Source organism: Rutidosis leptorrhynchoides, chromosome 10 (genome assembly GCF_046630445.1).
Source record: "Rutidosis leptorrhynchoides isolate AG116_Rl617_1_P2 chromosome 10, CSIRO_AGI_Rlap_v1, whole genome shotgun sequence".
Classification (NCBI taxonomy): domain Eukaryota; kingdom Viridiplantae; phylum Streptophyta; class Magnoliopsida; order Asterales; family Asteraceae; genus Rutidosis; species Rutidosis leptorrhynchoides.
In genome coordinates, this window is record NC_092342.1 from 90032452 (window position 1) to 90060129 (window position 27678).

Below are 27678 nucleotides of genomic sequence, written 5' to 3' on the forward strand. Positions count from 1 at the left end.
TGTATCAAAGTTATTGTGTGCTATATTTCATGCTTTATGTAAAATAAGCGGTATTGTAAGTTTGTAAAATATTGTATAAAAGTTTGAACGCGAAATATTATTATAATCAGTTTTTCATATAGAATTGTAGTAGTTGAATTGTATATTAGCTACTAAGTATGAACTTAACGGGTAGGTACTACCCGAATTTAAACTTATAAAATGCTAATATGAAGAAAAAGCTTTTATAAATGAGTTCATATTATGCTACGAAATACTATTAACTACTCTTAATATTCTGTATGATTAACTTGTTCCATTTAACTATTTTGAAGGAAATGGCACCGACTACTCGACACTCCGTGAATATGAATGAAGAGGAATTCCGTACTTTTCTAGCTTCAAACATAGCCGCAGTACAGGCTGCGCTACATACCAACAATAACCTTGGATCTAGCAGTACAGGAAATCGTGTAGGATGCACCTACAAAGAATTCACTGCCTGCAAACCTTTGGAATTTGATGGAACCGAAGGACCGATCGGATTGAAACGGTGGACCGAGAAGGTTGAATCGGTGTTTGCCATAAGTAAGTGTACTGAAGAGGACAAAGTGAAGTACGCTACGCATACCTTCACAGGTTCTGCGTTAACATGGTGGAATACCTATCTAGAGCAAGTGGGACAAGATGATGCGTACGCACTACCGTAGTCAGCATTCAAGCACTTGATGAACGAGAAGTACCGTCCCAGAACCGAGGTCAATAAGCTCAAGACAGAACTTAGAGGGTTACGAACCCAAGGATTTGATATTACCACGTACGAAAGACGATTCACAGAATTGTGCCTATTGTGTCCGGGAGCATTCGAAGATGAGGAAGAGAAGATCGACGCGTTTGTGAAAGGATTACCGGAAAGAATCCAAGAAGATATAAGTTCACACGAGCCCGCCTCCATACAACAGGCATGTAGAATGGCTCACAAACTAGTGAACCAGATTGAAGAAAGAATTAAAGAACAGACTGCTGAAGAGGCCAATGTGAAGCAAGTCAAAAGAAAGTGGGAGGAAAACGGTGATAAGAATCACCAATACAACAACAACAGCAATTACAACAATAATCGCAACAATTATCCCAACAATCACAACATCAATCGCAACTACAACAAACGGCCCAACAACAACAACAACAACAACAACAACAACAACAACAACAACAACAACAACAACAACAGCAACTACAACAATCATCCCAACAACAATAATAACCGCAACAACAACAACAATCAGAAGCAGCTATGCCAAAGGTGTGAAAAGAATCACTCGGGGTTCTGCACCAAATTTTGCAACAAGTGTAAAAGAAATGGTCATAGCGCGGCGAAGTGTGAGGTCTACGGATCAGGGATTAATAGAACGAAAGGAACAAATGATGTCGGAACGAGTAATGGCGGAGCAAGTTATGCCAATGTAGTTTGTTATAAATGTGGAAAACCAGGCCACATTATTAGAAATTGCCCGAACCAGGAGAACACGAATGGACAAGGCCGTGGAAGAGTTTTCAATATTAATGCGGTAGAGGCACAGGAAGACCCGGAGCTTGTTACGGGTACGTTTCTTATTGACAATAAATCTGCTTACGTTTTATTTGATTCGGGTGCGGATAGAAGCTATATGAGTAGAGATTTTTGTGCTAAATTAAGTTGTCCATTGACGCCTTTGGATAGTAAATTTTTACTCGAATTAGCAAATGGTAAATTAATTTCAGCAGATAATATATGTCGGAATCGAGAAAATTAAACTGGTTAGCGAAACATTTAAGATTGATTTGATACCAGTAGAGTTAGGGAGTTTTGATGTGATAATCGGTATGGACTGGTTGAAAGAAGTGAAAGCGGAGATCGTTTGTTACAAAAATGCAATTCGCATTATACGAGAAAAAGGAAAACCCTTAATGGTGTACGGAGAAAAGGGCAACACGAAGCTACATCTTATTAGTAATTTGAAGGCACAAAAACTAATAAGAAAAGGTTGCTATGCTGTTCTAGCACACGTCGAGAAAGTACAAACTGAAGAAAAGAGCATCAATGATGTTCCCATTGCAAAAGAATTTCCCGATGTATTTCCGAAAGAATTACCGGGATTACCCCCACATCGATCCGTTGAATTTCAAATAGATCTTGTACCAGGAGCTGCACCAATAGCTCGTGCTCCTTACAGACTCGCACCCAGCGAGATGAAAGAACTGCAAAGCCAATTACAAGAACTTTTAGAGCGTGGTTTCATTCGACCATGTAACACCCTAGGCAAATCCCACATCGCCCACGAACATGAGTGATCATGGGATTATAAGGTAATACTCACGCTTAAATGACACAACGCGTTTTGGGACCACAGGCAGAGCAGATGTGTGAGTACGCTGCAGTTAAGCGTGCTCAGGCGAGAGCACTACCAGGATGGGTGACCTCCTGGGAAAGTGCTTCTCGTGTGTGGTCGCCAAGAAAAAGCCGTGCGCCTGCGGGCAAAGCGGACAATATTGTGGTCATGTTAAGCTGGGGTGTTACAGAATGGTATCAGAGCCACTCATGTACCGTTGGGGGTGGTGGGGCAAACCTCATCGAGGACGATGAGTCCCTAAGGGGGGGTGAATGTAACACCCTAGGCAAATCCCACATCGCCCACGAACATGAGTGATCATGGGATTATAAGGTAATACTCACGCTTAAATGACACAACGCGTTTTGGGACCACAGGCAGAGCAGATGTGTGAGTACGCTGCAGTTAAGCGTGCTCAGGCGAGAGCACTACCAGGATGGGTGACCTCCTGGGAAAGTGCTTCTCGTGTGTGGTCGCCAAGAAAAAGCCGTGCGCCTGCGGGCAAAGCGGACAATATTGTGGTCATGTTAAGCTGGGGTGTTACAGACCAAGCACATCACCGTGGGGAGCTCCTGTTTTGTTTGTCAAGAAGAAAGATGGTACATTCAGGTTGTGTATCGACTACCGAGAGTTGAACAAACTTACCATCAAGAACCGCTACCCACTACCGAGAATCGACGACTTATTTGATCAACTACAAGGCTCGTCTGTTTATTCAAAGATTGACTTACGTTCCGGGTATCATCAAATGCGGGTGAAAGAAGATGATATTCCAAAGACTGCTTTCAGAACACGTTACGGTCATTACGAGTTTATGGTCATGCCGTTTGGTTTAACTAATGCACCAGCTGTGTTCATGGACCTTATGAACTGAGTGTGTGGACCATACCTTGACAAGTTTGTCATTGTTTTCATTGATGACATACTTATTTACTCAAAGAATGACCAAGAACACGGTGAACATTTGAGAAAGGTGTTAGAAGTATTGAGGAAGGAAGAATTGTACGCTAAGTTTTCAAAGTGTGCATTTTGGTTGGAAGAAGTTCAATTCCTCGGTCACATAGTGAACAAAGAAGGTATTAAGGTGGATCCGGCAAAGATAGAAACTGTTGAAAAGTGGGAAACCCCGAAAACTCCGAAACACATACGCCAGTTTTTAGGACTAGCTGGTTACTACAGAAGGTTCATCCAAGACTTTTCCAGAATAGCAAAACCCTTGACTGCATTAACGCATAAAGGGAAGAAATTTGAATGGAATGATGAGCAAGAGAAAGCGTTTCAGTTATTGAAGAAAAAGCTAACTACGGCACCTATATTGTCATTGCCTGAACGGAATGATGATTTTGTGATTTATTGTGATGCATCAAAGCAAGGTCTCGGTTGTGTATTAATGCAACGAACGAAGGTGATTGCTTATGCGTCTAGACAATTGAAGATTCACGAACAAAATTATACGACGCATGATTTGGAATTAGGCGCGGTTGTTTTTGCATTAAAGACTTGGAGGCACTACTTATATGGGGTCAAAAGTATTATATATACCGACCACAAAAGTCTTCAACACATATTTAATCAGAAACAACTGAATATGAGGCAGCGTAGGTGGATTGAATTATTGAATGATTACGACTTTGAGATTCGTTACCACCCGGGGAAGGCAAATGTGGTAGCCGATGCCTTGAGCAGGAAGGACAGAGAACCCATTCGAGTAAAATCTATGAATATAATGATTCATAATAACATTACTACTCAAATAAAGGAGGCGCAACAAGGAGTTTTAAAAGAGGGAAATTTAAAGGATGAAATACCCAAAGGATCGGAGAAGCATCTTAATATTCGGGAAGACGGAACCCGGTATAGGGCTGAAAGGATTTGGGTACCAAAATTTGGAGATATGAGAGAAATAGTACTTAGAGAAGCTCATAAAACCAGATACTCAATACATCCTGGAACGGGGAAGATGTACAAGGATCTCAAGAAACATTTTTGGTGGCCGGGTATGAAAGCTGATGTTGCTAAATACGTAGGAGAATGTTTGACGTGTTCTAAGGTCAAAGCTGTGCATCAGAAACCATCAGGTCTACTTCAACAACTCGAAATCCCGGAATTGAAATGGGAAAACATTACCATGGATTTCATCACTAAATTGCCAAGGACTGCAAGTGGTTTTGATACTATTTGGGTAATAGTTGATCGTCTCACCAAATCAGCACACTTCCTACCAATAAGAGAAGATGACAAGATGGAGAAGTTAGCACGACTGTATTTGAAGGAAGTCGTCTCCAGACATGGAATACCAATCTCTATTATCTCTGATAGGGATGACAGATTTATATCAAGATTCTGGCAGACATTACAGCAAGCATTAGGAACTCGTCTAGACATGAGTACTGCCTATCATCCACAAACTGATGGGCAGAGCGAAAGGACGATACAAACGCTTGAAGACATGCTACGAGCATGTGTTATTGATTTCGGAAACAGTTGGGATCGACATCTACCGTTAGCAGAATTTTCCTACAACAACAGCTACCATTCAAGCATTGAGATGGCGCCGTTTGAAGCACTTTATGGTAGAAAATGCAGGTCTCCGATTTGTTGGAGTGAAGTGGGGGATAGACAGATTACGGGTCCGGAGATTAAACAAAAAACTACCGAGAAGATCATCCAAATTCAACAACGGTTGAAAACCGCCCAAAGTCGACAAAAGAGCTACGCTGACATTAAAAGAAAAGATATAGAATTTGAAATTGGAGAGATGGTCATGCTTAAAGTTGCACCTTGGAAAGGCGTTGTTCGATTTGGTAAACGAGGGAAATTAAATCCAAGGTATATTGGACCATTCAAGATTATTGATCGTGTCGGACCAGTAGCTTACCGACTAGAGTTACCTCAACAACTCGCGGCTGTACATAACACTTTCCACGTCTCGAATTTAAAGAAATGTTTTGCTAAAGAAGATCTCACTATTCCGTTAGATGAAATCCAAATCAACGAAAAACTTCAATTCATCGAAGAACCCGTCGAAATAATGGATCGTGAGGTTAAAAGACTTAAGAAAAACAAGATACCAATTGTTAAGGTTCGATGGAATGCTCGTAGAGGACCCGAGTTCAGATCAGATGAAGAAGAAATACCCGCATCTATTTCCAGAAGATTCGTCAACACCTTCAACAGCTTAAAATTTCGGGACGAAATTTATTTAACGGGTAGGTACTGTAGTGACCCGAACTTTTCCATGTTTATATATATTAATTGAGATTGATATTTACATGATTAAATGTTTCCAACATGTTAAGCAATCAAACTTGTTAAGACTTGATTAATTGAAATAGGTTTCATATAGACAATTGACCACCCAAGTTGACCGGTGATTCACGAACGTTAAAACTTGTAAAAACTATATGATGACATATATATGGTTATATATATAGTTAACATGATATTATGATATGTAAACATATCATTAAGTATATTAACAATGAACTACATATGTAAAAACAAGACTACTAACTTAATGATTTTGAAACGAGACATATATGTAACGATTATCGTTGTAACGACATTTAATGTATATATATATCATATTAAGAGATATTCGTACATCATAATATCATGATAATATAATAATTTAAAATCTCTTTTGATATTATAAACATTGGGTTAACAACATTTAACAAGATCGTTAACCTAAAGGTTTCAAAACAACATTTACATGTAACGACTAACGATGATTTAACGACTCAGTTAAAATGTATATACATGTAGTGTTTTAATATGTATTCATACACTTTTGAAAGACTTCAATACACTTATCAAAATACTTCTACTTAACAAAAATGCTTACAATTACATCCTCGTTCAGTTTCATCAACAATTCTACTCGTATGCACCCGTATTCGTACTCGTACAATACACAGCTTTTAGATGTATGTACTATTGGTATATACACTCCAATGATCAGCTCTTAGTAGCCCATGTGAGTCACCTAACACATATGGGAACCATCATTTGGCAACTAGCATGAAATATCTCATAAAATTACAAAAATATGAGTAATCATTCATGACTTATTTACATGAAAACAAAATTACATATCCTTTATATCTAATCCATACACCAACGACCAAAAACACCTACAAACACTTTCATTCTTCAATTTTCTTCATCTAATTGATCTCTCTCAAGTTCTATCTTCAAGTTCTAAGTGTTCTTCATAAATTCCAAAAGTTCTAGTTTCATAAAATCAAGAATACTTTCAAGTTTGCTAGCTCACTTCCAATCTTGTAAGGTGATCATCCAACCTCAAGAAATCTTTGTTTCTTACAGTAGGTTATCATTCTAATACAAGGTAATAATCATATTCAAACTTTGGTTCAATTTCTATAACTATAACAATCTTATTTCAAGTGATGATCTTACTTGAACTTGTTTTCGTGTCATGATTCTGCTTCAAGAACTTCGAGCCATCCAAGGATCCATTGAAGCTAGATCCATTTTTCTCTTTTACAGTAGGTTTATCCAAGGAAATTAAGGTAGTAATGATGTTCATAACATCATTCGATTCATACATATAAAGCTATCTTATTCGAAGGTTTAAACTTGTAATCACTAGAACATAGTTTAGTTAATTCTAAACTTGTTCGCAAACAAAAGTTAATCCTTCTAACTTGACTTTTAAAATCAACTAAACACATGTTCTATATCTATATGATATGCTAAGTTAATGATTTAAAACCTGGAAACACGAAAAACACCGTAAAACCGGATTTACGCCGTCGTAGTAACACCGCGGGCTGTTTTGGGTTAGTTAATTAAAAACTATGATAAACTTTGATTTAAAAGTTGTTATTCTGAGAAAATTATTTTTATTATGAACATGAAACTATATCCAAAAATTATGGTTAAACTCAAAGTGGAAGTATGTTTTCTAAAATGGTCATCTAGACGTCGTTCTTTCGACTGAAATGACTACCTTTACAAAAACGACTTGTAACTTATTTTTCCGACTATAAACCTATACTTTTTCTGTTTAGATTCATAAAATAGAGTTCAATATGAAACCATAGCAATTTGATTCACTCAAAACGGATTTAAAATGAAGAAGTTATGGGTAAAACAAGATTGGATAATTTTTTCTCATTTTAGCTACGTGAAAATTGGTAACAAATCTATTCCAACCATAACTTAATCAACTTGTATTGTATATTATGTAATCTTGAGATACCATAGACACGTATACAATGTTTTGACCTATCATGTCGACACATCTATATATATTTCGGAACAACCATTGTATATATAGCTGTGTCGACATGATAGGTCGAAACATTGTATACGTGTCTATGGTATCTCAAGATTACATAATATACAATACAAGTTGATTAAGTTATGGTTGGAATAGATTTGTTACCAATTTTCACGTAGCTAAAATGAGAAAAATTATCCAATCTTGTTTTACCCATAACTTCTTCATTTTAAATCCGTTTTGAGTGAATCAAATTGCTATGGTTTCATATTGAACTCTATTTTATGAATCTAAACAGAAAAGTATAGGTTTATAGTCAGAAAAATAAGTTACAAGTCGTTTTTGTAAAGGTAGTCATTTCAGTCGAAAGAACGACGTCTAGATGACCATTTTAGAAAACATACTTCCACTTTGAGTTTAACCATAATTTTTGGATATATTTTCATGTTCATAATAAAAATAATTTTCTCAGAATAACAACTTTTAAATCAAAGTTTATCATAGTTTTTAATTAACTAACCCAAAACAGCCCGCGGTGTTACTACGACGGCGTAAATCCGGTTTTACGGTGTTTTTCGTGTTTCCAGGTTTTAAATCATTAAGTTAGCATATCATATAGATATAGAACATGTGTTTAGTTGATTTTAAAAGTCAAGTTAGAAGGATTAACTTTTGTTTGCGAACAAGTTTAGAATTAACTAAACTATGTTCTAGTGATTACAAGTTTAAACCTTCGAATAAGATAGCTTTATATGTATGAATCGAATGATGTTATGAACATCATTACTACCTTAAGTTCCTTGAATAAACCTACTGGAAAAGAGAAAAATGGATCTAGCTTCAATGGATCCTTGGATGGCTCGAAGTTCTTGAAGCAAAATCATGACACGAAAACAAGTTCAAGTAAGATCATCACTTGAAATAAGATTGTTATAGTTATAGAAATTGAACCAAAGTTTGAATATGATTATTACCTTGTATTAGAATGATAACCTACTGTAAGAAACAAAGATTTCTTGAGGTTGGTTGATCACCTTACAAGATTGGAAGTGAGCTAGCAAACTTGAAAGTATTCTTGATTTTATGAAACTAGAACTTTTGGAATTTATGAAGAACACTTAGAATTTGAAGATAGAACTTGAGAGAGATCAATTAGATGAAGAAAATTGAAGAATGAAAGTGTTTGTAGGTGTTTTTGGTCGTTGGTGTATGGATTAGATATAAAGGATATGTAATTTTGTTTTCATGTAAATAAGTCATGAATGATTACTCATATTTTTGTAATTTTATGAGATATTTCATGCTAGTTGCCAAATGATGGTTCCCACATGTGTTAGGTGACTCACATTGGCTGCTAAGAGCTGATAATTGGAGTGTATATACCAATAGTACATACATCTAAAAGCTGTGTATTGTACGAGTACGAATACGGGTGCATACGAGTAGAATTGTTGATGAAACTGAACGAGGATGTAATTGTAAGCATTTTTGTTAAGTAGAAGTATTTTGATAAGTGTCTTGAAGTCTTTCAAAAGTGTATGAATACATATTAAAACACTACATGTATATACATTTTAACTGAGTCGTTAAGTCATCGTTAGTCGTTACATGTAAATGTTGTTTTGAAATCTTTAGGTTAACGATCTTGTTGAATGTTGTTAACCCATTGTTTATTATAACAAATGAGATGTTAAATTGTTACATTATCATGATATTATGATATATAATATATCTTAGTATGATGTATATACAGTTAAATGTCGTTACAACGATAATCGTTACATATATGTCTCGTTTTGAAATCATTAAGTTAGTAGTCTTATTTTTACATATGTATTTCATTATTAATACACTTAATAATATATTTACTTATCATTTAACATAATTAACCAAGTGTATCAATATCTTAATATGATTCATATGTACCTAGTAAGACGTTGTTATAACGATAATCTTTATATATATCGTTTTCGAGTTTCTTAAATTAATAGTCTCATTTTTATGTATATAACTCATTGTTAAAATACCTAATGAGATACATACTTATAATAAAATCATGTTAACTATATATATAACCATATATATATATCATCGTATAGTTTTTACAAGTTTTAACGTTCGTGAATCACCGGTCAACTTGGGTGGTCAATTGTCTATATGAAACCTATTTCAATTAATCAAGTCTTAACAAGTTTGATTTCTTAACATGTTGGAAACATTTAATCATGTAAATATCAATCTCAATTAATATATATAAACATGGAAAAGTTCGGGTCACTACAGTACCTACCCGTTAAATAAATTTCGTCCCGAAATTTTAAGCTGTTGAAGGTGTTGACGAATCTTCAGGAAATAGATGCGGGTATTTCTTCTTCATCTGATCTTTACGCTCCCAGGTGAACTCGGGTCCTCTACGAGCATTCCATCGAACCTTAACAATTGGTATCTTGTTTTGCTTAAGTCTTTTAACCTCACGATCCATTATTTCGACGGGTTCTTCGATGAATTGAAGTTTTTCGTTGATTTGGATTTCATCTAACGGAATAGTGAGATCTTCTTTAGCAAAACATTTCTTCAAATTCGAGACGTGGAAAGTGTTATGTACAGCCACGAGTTGTTGAGGTAACTCAAGTCGGTAAGCTACTGGTCCGACACGATCAATAATCTTGAATGGTCCAATATACCTTGGATTTAATTTCCCTCGTTTACCAAATCGAACAACGCCTTTCCAAGGTGCAACTTTAAGCATGACCATCTCTCCAATTTCAAATTCTATATCTTTTCTTTTAATGTCAGCGTAGCTCTTTTGTCGACTTTGGGCGGTTTTCAACCGTTGTTGAATTTGGATGATCTTCTCGGTAGTTTCTTGTATAATCTCCGGACCCGTAATCTGTCTATCCCCCACTTCACTCCAACAAATCGGAGACCTGCACTTTCTACCATAAAGTGCTTCAAACGGCGCCATCTCAATGCTTGAATGGTAGCTGTTGTTGTAGGAAAATTCTGCTAATGGTAGATGTCGATCCCAACTGTTTCCGAAATCAATAACACATGCTCGTAGCATGTCTTCAAGCGTTTGTATCGTCCTTTTGCTCTGCCCATCAGTTTGTGGATGATAGGCAGTACTCATGTCTAGACGAGTTCCTAATGCTTGCTGTAATGTCTGCCAGAATCTTGAAATAAATCTGCCATCCCTATCAGAGATAATAGAGATTGGTATTCCATGTCTGGAGACGACTTCCTTCAAATACAGTCGTGCTAACTTCTCCATCTTGTCATCTTCTCTTATTGGCAGGAAGTGTGCTGATTTGGTGAGACGATCAACTATTACCCAAATAGTATCAAAACCACTTGCAGTCCTTGGCAATTTAGTGATGAAATCCATGGAAATGTTTTCCCATTTCCATTCTGGGATTTCGGGTTGTTGAAGTAGACCTGATGGTTTCTGATGCTCAGCTTTGTCCTTAGAACACGTCAAACATTCTCCTATGTATTTAGCAACATCGGCTTTCATACCCGGCCACCAAAAATGTTTCTTGAGATCCTTGTACATCTTCCCCGTTCCAGGATGTATTGAGTATCTGGTTTTATGAGCTTCTCTAAGTACCATTTCTCTCATATCTCCAAATTTTGGTACCCAAATCCTTTCAGCCCTATACCGGGTTCCGTCTTCCCGAATATAAAGATGCTTCTCCGATCCTTTGGGTATTTCATCCTTTAAATTTCCCTCTTTTAAAACTCCTTGTTGCGCCTCCTTTATTTGAGTAGTAAGGTTATTATGAATCATTATATTCATAGATTTTACTCGAATGGGTTCTCTATCCTTCCTGCTCAAGGCATCGGCTACCACATTTGCCTTCCCCGGGTGGTAACGAATCTCAAAGTCGTAATCATTCAACAATTCAATCCACCTACGCTGCCTCATATTCAGTTGTTTCTAATTAAATATGTGTTGAAGACTTTTGTGTCGGTATATATAATACTTTTGACCCCATATAAGTAGTGCCTCCAAGTCTTTAATGCAAAAACAACCGCTCCTAATTCCAAATCATGCGTCGTATAATTTTGTTCGTGAATCTTCAATTGTCTAGACGCATAAGCAATCACCTTCGTTCGTTGCATTAATACACAACCGAGACCTTGCTTTGATGCGTCACAATAAATCACAAAATCATCATTCCCTTCAGGCAATGACAATATAGGTGCCGTAGTTAGCTTTTTCTTCAATAACTGAAACGCTTTCTCTTGTTCATCATTCCATTCAAATTTCTTCCCTTTATGCGTTAATGCAGTCAAGGGTTTTGCTATTCTGGAAAAGTCTTGGATGAACCTTCTGTAGTAACCAGCTAGTCCTAAAAACTGGCGTATGTGTTTCGGAGTTTTCGGGGTTTCCCACTTTTCAACAGTTTCTATCTTTGCCGGATCCACCTTAATACCTTCTTTGTTCACTATGTGACCGAGGAATTGAACTTCTTCCAACCAAAATGCACACTTTGAAAACTTAGCGTACAATTCTTCCTTCCTCAATACTTCTAACACCTTTCTCAAATGTTCACCGTGTTCTTGGTCATTCTTTGAGTAAATAAGTATGTCATCAATGAAAACAATGACAAACTTGTCAAGGTATGGTCCACACACTCGGTTCATAAGGTCCATGAACACAGCTGGTGCATTAGTTAAACCAAACGGCATGACCATAAACTCGTAATGACCGTAACGTGTTCTGAAAGCAGTCTTTGGAATATCATCTTCTTTCACCCGCATTTGATGATACCCAGAACGTAAGTCAATCTTTGAATAAACCGACGAGCCTTGTAGTTGATCAAATAAGTCGTCGATTCTCGGTAGTGGGTAGCGGTTCTTGATGGTAAGTTTGTTCAACTCTCGGTAGTCGATACACAACCTGAATGTACCATCTTTCTTCTTGACAAACAAAACAGGAGCTCCCCACGGTGATGTGCTTGGTCGAATGAAACCACGCTCTAAAAGTTCTTGTAATTGGCTTTGCAGTTCTTTCATCTCGCTGGGTGCGAGTCTGTAAGGAGCACGAGCTATTGGTGCAGCTCCTGGTACAATATCTATTTGAAATTCAACGGATCGATGTGGGGGTAATCCCGGTAATTCTTTCGGAAATACATCAGAAAATTCTTTTGCGACGGGAACATCATTGATGCTCTTTTCTTCAGTTTGTACTTTCTCGACGTGTGCTAGAACAGCATAGCAACCTTTTCTTATTAGTTTTTGTGCCTTCAAATTACTAATAAGATGTAGCTTCGTGTTGCCCTTTTCTCCGTACACCATTAAGGGTTTTCCTTTTTCTCGTATAATGCGAATTGCATTTTTGTAACAAACGATCTCTTCTTTCACTTCTTTTAACCAGTCCATACCGATTATCACATCAAAACTCCCTAACTCTACTGGTATCAAATCAATCTTAAATGTTTCGCTAACCAGTTTAATTTCTCGATTCCGACATATATTATCTGCTGAAATTAATTTACCATTTGCTAATTCGAGTAAAAATTTACTATCCAAAGGCGTCAATGGACAATTTAATTTAGCACAAAAATCTCTACTCATATAGCTTCTATCCGCACCCGAATCAAATAAAACGTAAGCAGATTTATTGTCAATAAGAAACGTACCCGTAACAAGCTCCGGGTCTTCCTGTGCCTCTGCCGCATTAATATTGAAAACTCTTCCGCGGCCTTGTCCACTCGTGTTCTCCTGGTTCGGGCAATTTCTAATAATGTGGCCCGGTTTTCCACATTTATAACAAACTACATTGGCATAACTTGCTCCGACACTACTTGCTCCGCCATTACTCGTTCTGACACCATTTGTTCCTTTCGTTCTATTAACCCCTGGTCCGTAGACCTCACACTTCGCCGCGCTATGACCATTTCTTTTACACTTGTTGTAAAATTTGGTGCAGAACCCCGAGTGATACTTTTCACACCTTTGGCATAGCTGCTTTTGATTGTTGTTGTTACGGTTATTATTGTTGTTGGGATGATTGTTGTAGTTGCTGTTGTTGTTGTTGTTGTTGGGCCGTTTGTTGTTGTTGCGATTGATGTTGCGATTGTTGGGATAATTGTTGCGATTATTGTTGTAATTGCTGTTGTTGTTGTATTGGTGATTCTTATCACCGTTTTCCTCCCACTTTCTTTTGACTTGCTTCACATTGGCCTCTTCAGCAGTCTGTTCTTTAATTCTTTCTTCAATCTGGTTCACTAGTTTGTGAGCCATTCTACATGCCTGTTGTATGGAGGCGGGCTCGTGTGAACTTATATCTTCTTGGATTCTTTCCGGTAATCCTTTTACAAACGCGTCGATCTTCTCTTCCTCATCTTCGAATGCTCCCGGACACAATAGGCACAATTCTGTGAATCGTCTTTCGTACGTGGTAATATCAAATCCTTGGGTTCGTAACCCTCTAAGTTCTGTCTTGAGCTTATTGACCTCGGTTCTGGGACGGTACTTCTCGTTCATCAAGTGCTTGAATGCTGACCACGGTAGTGCGTACGCATCGTCTTGTCCCACTTGCTCTAGATAGGTATTCCACCATGTTAACGCAGAACCTGTGAAGGTATGCGTAGCGTACTTCACTTTGTCCTCTTCAGTACACTTACTTATGGTAAACACCGATTCGACCTTCTCGGTCCACCATTTCAATCCGATCAGTCCTTCGGTTCCATCAAATTCCAAAGGTTTGCAGGCAGTGAATTCTTTGTAGGTGCATCCTACACGATTTCCTGTGCTGCCAGATCCAAGGTTATTGTTGGTATGTAGCGCAGCCTGTACTGCGGCTATGTTTGAAGCTAGAAAAGTACGGAATTCCTCTTCATTCATATTCACGGTGTGTCGAGTAGTCGGTGCCATTTCCTTCAAAATATTCAAATGGAACAAGTTAATCATACAGAATATTAAGAGTAGTTAATAGTATTTCGTAGCATAATATGAACTCATTTATAAAAGCTTTATCTTCATATTAGCGTTTTATAAGTTTAAATTCGGGTAGTACCTACCCGTTAAGTTCATACTTAGTAGCTAATATACAATTCAACTACTACAATTCTATATGAAAAACTGATTATAATAATATTTCGCGTTCAAACTTTTATACAATATTTTACAAACTTACAATACCGCTTATTTTACATAAAGCATGAAATATAGCACACAATAACTTTGATACAAGATAGTTGTGAAGATAATTCTAGCTAGTACACAAGTCGTTCAGCAAAGGCAATAAAGACACGTAATTCATACATCCAGAAACAAGTCATGCATTCTGGTTTTACTAGGACTACTTCCCATCCTTGGTCTTGTGGAACATAACCGTTATGGCCGTTGATAAGACAGCGTGTTGTAACGTCTTCAAAGGGACGAGGGTTACGTAATGTCCAACAGTCCCGTAATAATCTAAAAACCTCATTTCTTACCCCAATTACCGACTCCGTCACTTGTGGAAACGTTTTGTTTAATAGTTGTAGCCCGATGTTCTTGTTCTCACTTTGGTGAGAAGCGAACATTACTAATCCGTAAGCATAACATGCTTCTTTATGTTGCATGTTAGCCGCTTTTTCTAAATCACGAAGTCCAATATTCGGATATATTGAGTCAAAATAATTTCTTAACCCGTTGCGTAAAATAGCATTTGGGTTCCCCGCAATATATGCGTCAAAGTAAACACATCGTAACTTATGGGTTTCCCAATGTGATATCCCCCATCTTTCAAACGAAAGTCTCTTATAAACCAAGACATTCTTGGAACGTTCTTCGAATGTCTTACAAACTGATCTCGCCTTAAATAGTTGTGCCGAGGAATTCTGGCCGACTCTAGACAAGATTTCATCAATCATGTCTCCGGGTAGGTCTCTTAAAATATTGGGTTGTCTATCCATTTTGTGTTTTTAAACTGTAAAATAGACAAGAGTTAGATTCATAAAAAAATACTTATTAATACAAGCAATTTTTACATATATCATAAAGCATAAGAACACTATATTACATATATTACACCACACGAATACAACTATCTTATTCCGACTCGCTCGTTTCTTCTTCTTTGGTTTTGGTTCGTTTTGCTAAGTTTCTAGGGATATATGATGTTCCCCTAATACTAACTGTCGTTTTCCACAACGGTTTAGAAAAACCTGGTGGTTTAGAGGTTCCCGGGTCATTGTTACAACTTAAGGACTTCGGGGGTTGACGATACATATAAAGTTCATCGGGGTTGGAATTAGATTTCTCTATTTTTATGCCCTTTCCCTTATTATTTTCTTTTGCCTTTTTAAATTCAGTTGGGGTAATTTCTATAACATCATCGGAATTCTCGTCGGAATCCGATTCATCGGAGAATTGGTAATCCTCCCAATATTTTGCTTCCTTGGCGGAAACACCATTGACCATAATTAACCTTGGTCGGTTGGTTGAGGATTTTCTTTTACTTAACCGTTTTATTATTTCCCCCACCGGTTCTACTTCTTCATCCGGTTCCGATTCTTCTTCCGGTTCCGATTCTTCTTCCGGTTCCGACTCTTCTTCCGGTTCCTCTTCGGGAACTTGTGAATCAGTCCACGAATCATTCCAATTTACATTTGACTCTTCATTATTATTAGGTGAGTCAATGGGACTTGTTCTAGAGGTAGACATCTATCACATAATATCAAACGCGTTAAGAGATTAATATATCACATAATATTCACATGTTAAAAATATATAGTTTCCAACAAAATTTGTTAAGCAATCATTTTTCAAGTAAACACGGTCGAAGTCCAGACTCACTAATGCATCCTAACAAACTCGATAAGACACACTAATGCAAAATTCTGGTTCTCTAAGACCAACGCTCTGATACCAACTGAAATGTCCCGTTCTTATTGATTAAAAACGTTCCATATTAATTGATTTCGTTGCGAGGTTTTGACCTCTATATGAGACGTTTTTCAAAGACTGCATTCATTTTAAAACAAACCATAACCTTTATTTCATCAATAAAGGTTTAAAAAGCTTTACGTAGATTATCAAATAATGATAATCTAAAATATCCTGTTTACACACGACCATTACATAATGGTTTACAATACAAATATGTTACAACAAAATAAGTTTCTTGAATGCAGTTTTTACACAATATCATACAAGCATGGACTCCAAATCTCGTCCTTATTTAAGTATGCGACAGCGGAAGCTCTTAATAATCACCTGAGAATAAACATGCTTAAAACGTCAACAAAAATGTTGGTGAGTTATAGGTTTAACCTATATATATCAAATCATAATAATAGACCACAAGATTTCATATTTCAATACACATCCCATACATAGAGATAAAAATCATTCATATGGTGAACACCTGGTAACCGACATTAACAAGATGCATATATAAGAATATCCCCATCATTCCAGGACACCCTTCGGATATAATATAAATTTCGAAGTACTAAAGCATCCGGTACTTTGGATGGGGCTTGTTGGGCCCGATAGATCTATCTTTAGGATTCGCGTCAATTAGGGTGTCTGTTCCCTAATTCTTAGATTACCAGACTAAAAAGGGGCATATTCGGTTTAATAATCCAGCCATAGAATGTAATTTTAAGTACTTGTGTCTATTTCGTCAAACATTTATAAAGCAGCGCATGTATTCTCAGTCCCAAAAATATATATTGCAAAAGCATTTAAAAAGGGAGCAAATGAAACTCACGCATATAAATATTGCAAAACAGTTATTAAAACATTGCATGTATTCTCAGCCCAAAAATGTAATGAGTAAAAGGGAGCAAATGAAACTCACTTTCACAGATTTTTACTTCGTCGGGAAGTAAGACTTGGCCACTGGTTGATTCACGAACCTATAACAATATATACATATATATCAAAGTATGTTCAAAATATATTTACAACACTTTTAATATATTTTGATGTTTTAAGTTTATTAAGTCAGCTGTCCTCGTTAGTAACCTACAACTAGTTGTCCACAGTTAGATGTACAGAAATAAATCGATAAATATTATCTTGAATCAACCCACGACCCAGTGTATATGTATCTCAGTATTAATCACAACTCAAACTATATATATTTTGGAATCAACCTCAACCCTGTATAGCTAACTCCAACATTCACATATAGAGTGTCTATGGTTGTTCCGAAATATATATAGATGTGTCGACATGATAGGTCGAAACATTGTATACGTGTCTATGGTATCTCAAGATTACATAATATACAATACAAGTTGATTAAGTTATGGTTGGAATAGATTTGTTACCAATTTTCACGTAGCTAAAATGAGAAAAATTATCCAATCTTGTTTTACCCATAACTTCTTCATTTTAAATCCGTTTTGAGTGAATCAAATTGCTATGGTTTCATATTGAACTCTATTTTATGAATCTAAATAGAAAAGTATAGGTTTATAGTGGGAAAAATAAGTTACAAGTCGTTTTTGTAAAGGTAGTCATTTCAGTCGAAAGAACGACGTCTAGATGACCATTTTAGAAAACATACTTCCACTTTGAGTTTAACCATAATTTTTGGATATATTTTCATGTTCATAATAAAAATAATTTTCTCAGAATAACAACTTTTAAATCAAAGTTTATCATAGTTTTTAATTAACTAACCCAAAACAGCCCGCGGTGTTACTACGACGGCGTAAATCCGGTTTTACGGTGTTTTTCGTGTTTCCAGGTTTTAAATCATTAAGTTAGCATATCATATAGATATAGAACATGTGTTTAGTTGATTTTAAAAGTCAAGTTAGAAGGATTAACTTTTGTTTGCGAACAAGTTTAGAATTAACTAAACTATGTTCTAGTGATTACAAGTTTAAACCTTTGAATAAGATAGCTTTATATGTATGAATCGAATGATGTTATGAACATCATTACTACCTTAAGTTCCTTGGATAAACCTACTGGAAAAGAGAAAAATGGATCTAGCTTCAATGGATCCTTGGATGGCTCGAAGTTCTTGAAGCAAAATCATGACACGAAAACAAGTTCAAGTAAGATCATCACTTGAAATAAGATTGTTATAGTTATAGAAATGGAACCAAAGTTTGAATATGATTATTACCTTGTATTAGAATGATAACCTACTGTAAGAAACAAAGATTTCTTGAGGTTGGATGATCACCTTACAAGATTGGAAGTGAGCTAGCAAACTTGAAAGTATTCTTGATTTTATGAAACTAGAACTTTTGGAATTTATGAAGAACACTTAGAACTTGAAGATAGAACTTGAGAGAGATCAATTAGATGAAGAAAATTGAAGAATGAAAGTGTTTGTAGGTGTTTTTGGTCGTTGGTGTATGGATTAGATATAAAGGATATGTAATTTTGTTTTCATGTAAATAAGTCATGAATGATTACTCATATTTTTGTAATTTTATGAGATATTTCATGCTAGTTGCCAAATGATGGTTCCCACATGTGTTAGGTGACTCACATGGGCTGCTAAGAGCTGATCATTGGAGTGTATATACCAATAGTACATACATCTAAAAGCTATGTATTGTACGAGTACGAATACGGGTGCATACGAGTAGAATTGTTGATGAAACTGAACGAGGATGTAATTGTAAGCATTTTTGTTAAGTAGAAGTATTTTGATAAGTGTCTTGAAGTCTTTCAAAAGTGTATGAATACATATTAAAACACTACATGTATATACATTTTAACTGAGTCGTTAAGTCATCGTTAGTCGTTACATGTAAATGTTGTTTTGAAACCTTTAGGTTAACGATCTTGTTGAATGTTGTTAACCCATTGTTTATTATAACAAATGAGATGTTAAATTGTTACATTATCATGATATTATGATATATAATATATCTTAGTATGATGTATATACAGTTAAATGTCGTTACAACGATAATCGTTACATATATGTCTCGTTTTGAAATCATTAAGTTAGTAGTCTTATTTTTACATATGTATTTCATTATTAATACACTTAATAATATATTTACTTATCATTTAACATAATTAACCAAGTGTATCAATATCTTAATATGATTCATATGTACCTAGTAAGACGTTGTTATAACGATAATCTTTATATATATCGTTTTCGAGTTTCTTAAATTAATAGTCTCATTTTTATGTATATAACTCATTGTTAAAATACCTAATGAGATACATACTTATAATAAAATCATGTTAACTATATATATAACCATATATATATATCATCGTATAGTTTTTACAAGTTTTAACGTTCGTGAATCACCGGTCAACTTGGGTGGTCAATTGTCTATATGAAACCTATTTCAATTAATCAAGTCTTAACAAGTTTGATTTCTTAACATGTTGGAAACATTTAATCATGTAAATATCAATCTCAATTAATATATATAAACATGGAAAAGTTCGGGTCACTACACTTTTTATCTCGAATTTCAATATCGAACTCTTGTAAGAGTAAGATCCAACAAATTAATCTTGGTTTAGCATCTTGTTTTGAAAAAAGGTATCTAAGAGAAGAATGGTCGGTATAGACCACCGTTTTAGCTAGAACAAGATATGAACGAAATTTGTCAAAAGCAAAGACAATAGCAAGGAGTTCTTTTTCAGTAGTTGTGTAATTCGTTTGTGCTCCTTGTAACGTCTTACTAGCATAATATATAGGTTGAAATCGTTTTTCAATCCTTTTTCCTAAAACGGCTCCCATTGCAAAATCACTTGCATCGCACATTAGTTCAAATGATAGATTCTAATTTGGTGTTATCATGATCGACGCATTAGTGAGTTTTTCTTTAAGAATATTAAAAGATTTGATGCATTCATCTGAAAAGATGAATGGATCATCCTTTTCTAGGAGTTTATTCATAGGAGTGGCAATTTTAGAAAAATCTTTTATGAAACGTCGGTAAAAACCGCTATGCCCTAGAAAACTCCTAACTCCTCTAACATTGGTGGGATGTGAAAGTTTAGCAATTACATCTACTTTAGCTCTATCCACTTGAATTCCTTCCTTTGAAATTTTATGATCAAGAACGATGCCTTCTTTAACCATGAAATGACATTTATCCCAATTAAGTACTAGATTTGATTGTTCGCATATAATAAGCATTCGTTCAAGATTAACTAGACATGATTCAAATGTATCACCGAAGACTGAAAAGTCATCCATGAAAACTTCCATGCATTCTTCTATCATGTCATGAAAAATCGCCATCATGCACCTTTGAAGGGTTGCAGGGGCGTTGCAAAGTCCAAATGGCATGCGTTTGTAAGTAAAAGTACCATAAGGGCACGTGAACGTGGTTTTCTCTTGGTCCTCAGGTGCTATTGGAATTTGAAAATATCTGGAAAAACCGTCAAGAAAACAATAGTAACTATTTCCGGCTAATCTTTCCAACATTTGATCAATGAAAGTTAAAGGAAAGTGATCTTTTCTGGTGGCGTCATTTAATTTTCTATAATCAATACAAACACGCCATCCTGTTACAGTCCTAGTAGGAATAAGCTCATTTTTTTCATTTGTAATGACAGTCATGCCACCCTTCTTAGGCACGCATTGAACTGGGCTTACCCATGGACTATCAGAAATTGGATAAATTAAACCTGCATCTAGCAGTTTAATAATTTCTTTCTTAACAACATCTTGCATATTAGGATTTAGTCTTCGTTGGCGTTGCACATACGTTTTATGACCTTCTTCCATAAGGATTTTATGTGTGCAATACGAAGGACTTATTCCTTTAATATCATGAAATTTCCATGCAATAGCTGGTTTATGAGCTTTTAGCACAGAAATGAGTTGAGATTTTTCATTTTCAGTAAGAGAAGATGATATTATTATAGTTAATTCAGACTCACCATGTAAATAAGCGTATTCCAAATGGTTTGGAAGTGGCTTTAACTCTAATGTCGGTGGTTCTTCTATTGATGATTTGTATCGATATCTGTCTTCTTCTTTTAGCATTTGAATTTCTTCTGTTGTTGGTTCATATCCATTAGCCATAAGTGTAGCTAACATTTCAGTTTCATCAATTGGTTCAGTTCCTTCTCCTAAAGAACATTCTCCTGTTCCCGGTAATTCTGGAAATTCTTCTAATAATTCTGCATGTGAATCTATAGTTTGAATATAATAACATGTATCATCCGCAGATTGCGGTTGTTGCATTGCTCTATCAACTGAAAAGGTAACACTCTCATCCTCTATACTTAGGGTCAGTTTCTTACCAAACACGTCTATTATTGCTTTAGCTGTGTTTAAGAATGGTCTTCCTAATATGAGAGGTACTCGAGAATCTTCTTCCATGTCCAGAATAACAAAATCTACTGGAAATACTAAAGTACCAACTTTAACTAGCATGTTCTCCATTATCCCTCTAGGATATTTTACTGATCGATCGGCTAGTGTATGCTTATTCTTGTTGGTTTCAATTCTCCAAGGTCTACTTTAGTGTATAGTGAATACGACATTAGATTTATACTAGCACCTAAGTCTGCCAATGCTTCTATTGAACTAAGACTACCCAGAAAATATGGAATTGTGAAACTTCCTGGATTAGATAATTTTTCTGGTATCTTATTCAACAGCACTGCTGAACAATTAGCATTCATAGTAACAGCCGAGAGTTCTTCCATTTTCTTTCTATTTGTGATTAGATCTTTCAAGAATTTAGCATATCTAGGCATTCCTGAAAGCACATCAATGAAAGGAAGATTAACATTTATCTGTTTAAACATATCCAAGAATTTGGATTGCTCAGCTTCAAGTCTCTCTTTTCTCATTTTACTCGGGTAAGGAAGTGGTGGTTGTTATGGTTTAACATAAGGTTTAGCCTTAACTGTGTTATCTTCATTAACCTTTTCAACTACCGGTTCTTTTTCCTTATCTTGTTCAGGTTGTGGTTCTTGTGGAGTAGGAATAGCTTCATCAGAAATTACAAGTATTTCAGGTGGTTTAAGGGTAATACCACTTCTTGTGGTAATAGCTTTAGCTGTTTCATTCCGGGGGTTAGCATTTGTATCACTAGGTAGGCTTCCCGGTTTTCTTTCACCTGTTAACCTTGCTAGGTTGCTTACTTCTTGTTTCAGATTTTGAATAGAAGCTTGTTAATTTCTAAATGCTTGAGCATTTTGTTCATTAGTTTGTTTCTGAGATGTGAAAAATTGTGTTTGAGAATCAACTAGCTTTGACATCATATCTTCTAAATTTGGCTTTTTATCATCGGTTTGTGGTGGTTTATTTTGAAAATTAGGTCTTTGTTGATTGTAAGTATTATTGGATACTTGTTGATTGCTTGGACCTTGTTGGTTGTTGTATGGAACATTTCGGTTATAATTCTGATTTTGATTGTAGATCGGTCTTGGCGGTTGATAATTATTCTGATAATTATTTCCAGGCCTTTGGTTTATGTATGAAACATTCTCTCTTTGTTCCATTGTTAGTTCAATACTGAGACAATCTTTTGTCAAATGTGGTCATCCACACTGCTCACAACTAATTCGTATTGAGTGAATATCTTTAGTCATCTTTTCCATTCGTCTCTCGACAGCATCTATCTTTGCGGAAATGGAATCTAAGTCATGGCTAGAATCTGCTCTAGCTGCTTTAGATGATCTAACAATATCTTTTTCTTGGTGCCACTCATGTGAGTGGGAAGCAGTGTTATCAATAATTTTGTAAGCATCAGTTGCTGTTTTCTTCATAATGGAACCACCAGCTGCTATATCGATGTCTTTCCTTGTAGTGATGTCGCATCCTTGGTAGAATATTTGTACTATTTGACAGGTGTCTAAACCATGTTGCAGACATCCTCTCAATAACTTTCCAAATCTTGTCCACGCCTCATATAGAGTTTCATTTGGCTTATGTGTGAACGTAACAATTTCTCCTTGAAGTCTCACGGCTTTAGATGCCGGAAAGAATTGTTTAAGAAAATTTTCAACTAAAACGTCCCATGTATCAATCGCTCCTTCAGGTAACGATTCTAACCAATCTTTGGCTTCTCCCTTTAAAGTCCAGGGAAATAACATGAGATATATCTGTTCATCCTCAACTTCTCGAATTTTAAATAGAGTGCAGATCCTATTAAATGTACGAAGATGTTCGTTTGGATCTTCCTTCGGTGCACCACTAAATTGGCATTGATTAGTTACCATATGTAGGATTTTTCCCTTGATTTCATAATCTGGCGCATTAATGTCAGGTTGAGTAATTGCGTGACCTTGGCCAGTGCGTTTAGCTCTCATTCGATCTTCCATACTTAGAGGTTCCAGATTCTCCATAATTGAATTTGTTGAATCTGAATCACTAGAGGATTCTGATTTAATGGTAGGTTCCTCAACAATCTCTATTTGAATGATTGGTGGTTCCGGAGGAAAGATTAATGGTTCAGGATCTATGAATTGTCCCTGAATATTCTCCCGATTCTCAATTGTGAGGTCGGGTTCAAAAAATGGATTATCGGAAATTTGAATTGGAGTACTTGGTCGACTGGATGACGATTCTAAAGAAAAATCAAAGGCAACAATATTTGCTAGATGTCTTGATCGAGTTACAGGTGGTGAACGTACAAAAGGTGGTGAACGTTTTGCTCGGTGCATTTACTGAAGATCCTATTAGTTATAAAAATAAGAAAAATTATATAAGTTATCAAATTAATAGATTTTCTGATTTTGCCCACATTTTGAATAGCCAAAAGATGCAGCAGAGGGCAGGATTCGTTTGGTCTCAATATAATTGAGTACTGTTTGGCTCCAATAACCCAGTCCACGTACAAATCCAACTATTACTACGAACCAGAAAATTTTGATGTCTATCAATTTAACCACTTAAAATAATTTTTCGTAATTTAAAGAAATTTTAGAGAAGAAATAGAAAAAATCGAAGTCCTAAAAACTAGAGCGTCGAGAAATAAGAAAGAAAAGAGTGCGTCGAAAAACGTCGAAAAAAAAAAATATAGGCGTCGAAAAATAAAAATAAGAAAGTAGCGCGTCGTAACTTAAAAGGCACTAAAAACTAATAATTAAAAGTTACGTCTAGAAATATTAAAGCTTAGAGAAATACTATATCCCAAATGGAAATAACTTAAAAAGGTACTAAAACTTAAAAAGGCGTCGCAAAATTCTAAAGCACCTAAATCTTAGTCTAAAGAAAAAGCACTTAAGGGATTTTACGGCAAAGCCTAAAAATCTAGAAGTAAAAATACTATGGCAAAAACTATGACTTAAAACTAAAAACGAGCGAAAAATACAAATATTACGCTAAAATAAATTAAAAAGGAACAAAATATAAAAATAAACTTAAAGTTGTAAAAAGTACAATTTTTATAAAAATATTATTTTTATATTATTTATTTATTAAAACTATTACTTTTATTATTTAATTAAACTAATTAAACTAAATATATAAATTAAATACTAAAACTAACTTAATTAATTAATTAAATAACAAAACCCTAATTAGGGTTTTATAATAATAATAATTAAATATACTCCGTAATTAATGCGAAACTAGGTCAAATGTGGCATGTCTGACAGGGCCATGCGATCGCATGGTCCTCACGTTAAAAATCCATGCGATCGCTTGGAGTCGATTTTCGGGCCTGAAATTGGGCTGCTACAGTACGGGCCGAGTAGATTTCTTTTATATTTTTTTCTGTTTTAAATATATAGAATATTTATATAAAACTTATAATTTTAAAAAATAAAAATAAAGAAACTTTATAAAACTTATATATTTAACAAACTCTTAAAAATATTTATATTTTTGTTTTTCTTTTTATATTTTTGGTTTTTAAAATTTAAAACGTATATTTTTTTACAAAAGCGTATTTTTATAAAAGTAAACAAAAAATTAATAAAAATCTTTTTTTTCTATAGCGTTGCGCTTCCGGCGTTTAAGCAGAATTGTCCCCGGCAGCGGTGCCAAAAATACTTGATGTGTGCGAGGTGTACTAGGAAATAGTATTATTTTTACAACGAAATACTATTAAATACGATACAATTTTACACAAGATATTTATTTATTTATAGAATGGATATACCTAAACCTTGCTACAACACTTATAGGCAGTGTACCTAATCGTACAGTAGTATAGTTTTTAGTAAGTCCGGTTCGTCCACAGGGAACTCTTAAACAAAGCTTAACGCTATATTAGTTTAACTTATAAAAATATAAATATATATATAAGTAATATTATTATTATAAAAAGGGGGTTTTTACCGTTTAATGACCGGTTTGTCGATTTTAAAACTTTAGTCGCAGTTAAAACCTAATGTAAAATATAAATAAAAGACTTAATTTAAAGCGAAAAATAAATAACAATAATGAAATTGCGATAAATAAAAATGCGATAAAATAAAATTGCGATAATTAAAGAGTACGATAATTAAAAGTGCAATTAAATATGAAAATAAAAGAATTATGCTTATTTAAACTTCCATAATCATGATGTTTGACGTGTTGATTTTAGTTTATTCCCATGGGTTAATTGTTCTTTGTCCTGGATTATTCGATATGTCCATACGGATTTGTCCATAATAGTTCATCAGTCATAAATATAAAGTGCGAAAGTCTTCGTCAAATTATTCTTATTCCCGAAGTCAAATATTCCAACTAATTGGGGATTCGAATTGTAACAAGGTCTTAATACTTTGTTTAATGAATACACCAGGTTATCGACTGCGTGTAGTCCAAGGTTTTACTACTTTGTTAACAATTACACCAATTACCCTTGAATGTAATCCACCCCTGTTTCAACAAGTCTACTAACTATTAATCCAGTTCCGTGTCCGGTAAAATGAACAATTATTGGTATTTATAGATATCCCGCCCACCGTGCCCAGTCAAGTGTATGTGGTTATATATAAATACGTCAAATTATAAGTCTATATATTAAATTAACGAGGTATCATTTAGTTAATATAAAGCCCATTAATAGCCCATAGTCTAATTTCTACAAGTGTCGTTCTTTTGTCCAAACCCCAATTATGGTACAAAACCCAATTACCCAATCTTAATATTTTTAGCCTAACATCATGATTACTTCGTCTTAAATAAGCATAATAATAACTTAGCTACGAGACATTAATTTAAAAATAACATTAACCATAACTTATAGTGATTAAAAATAGCGTAGCGTTACACGGACAGAATTTCGACTTACACCCTTACAACATTCGCTAACATACCCTTATTATTAGAATTTAAAATTAAAATTAAAATTATAATATAAATATAAATATATTTACGTATAGATAGAGAGATGGATATATGATATATAAACTGAGCCAAAACACGCGAATTTATAGGACCAGGCCTGGATTTCAGGGCCATGCGATCGCATGATTTTTGTGCCTCCAGGCCATGCGATCGCATAGGGGTAGGTAGCAGCTCACATATTTTTGTTTCTTTGCTTGTCGACGTTTTAATAAATAAATATAATATATAAATAATTATAAGAATTATTTAAATATTATATTATATTTATGTGCATAGTTGACTTGTAATTTTTAGTCCGTTGCGTCGAGCGTTGAGAGTTGACTTTGGTCCCGGTTCCGGATTTTTGAACGTCCTTGCGTTTAATTTAATATCTTGTACTTTGCATTTCGCGTCTTGTACTTTTGTAATTTTGAGACGTTTCTCACCAATAATTGGAACCTCTTTGATTGTATTTTGTACTTTTGAGCTTTTTGGTCGTTTGCGCCTTGAATTCGTCGAATCTATCTTTTGTCTTCACCTTTTATTATTTAAACGAATATCACTTGTAAATAGAACAATTGCAACTAAAAGCTTGTCTTTCTTGAGGGATAATGCTATGAAATATATGTTCGTTTTCAGCATTATCAAATATTCCCATACTTGAGCGTTGCTTGTCCTCAAGCAATATAGTCTTGAAATAAAAATACTAGAATCACTTCTTTATTCTTCACACTTTGTACATCAGTGATTTCTATACGGCGGTATAAACAATGGTAGTAACGTTGTGGTTTACAGTCTCACATGACTATGAAAATTTAGATCCATTAAGGAAATTGGATCTTTATGAATATATTTGATCTTTTGAAAATTGAATCTAGCTTTTACCCTAGATAGGTTTTCCGGAATAACCCTTC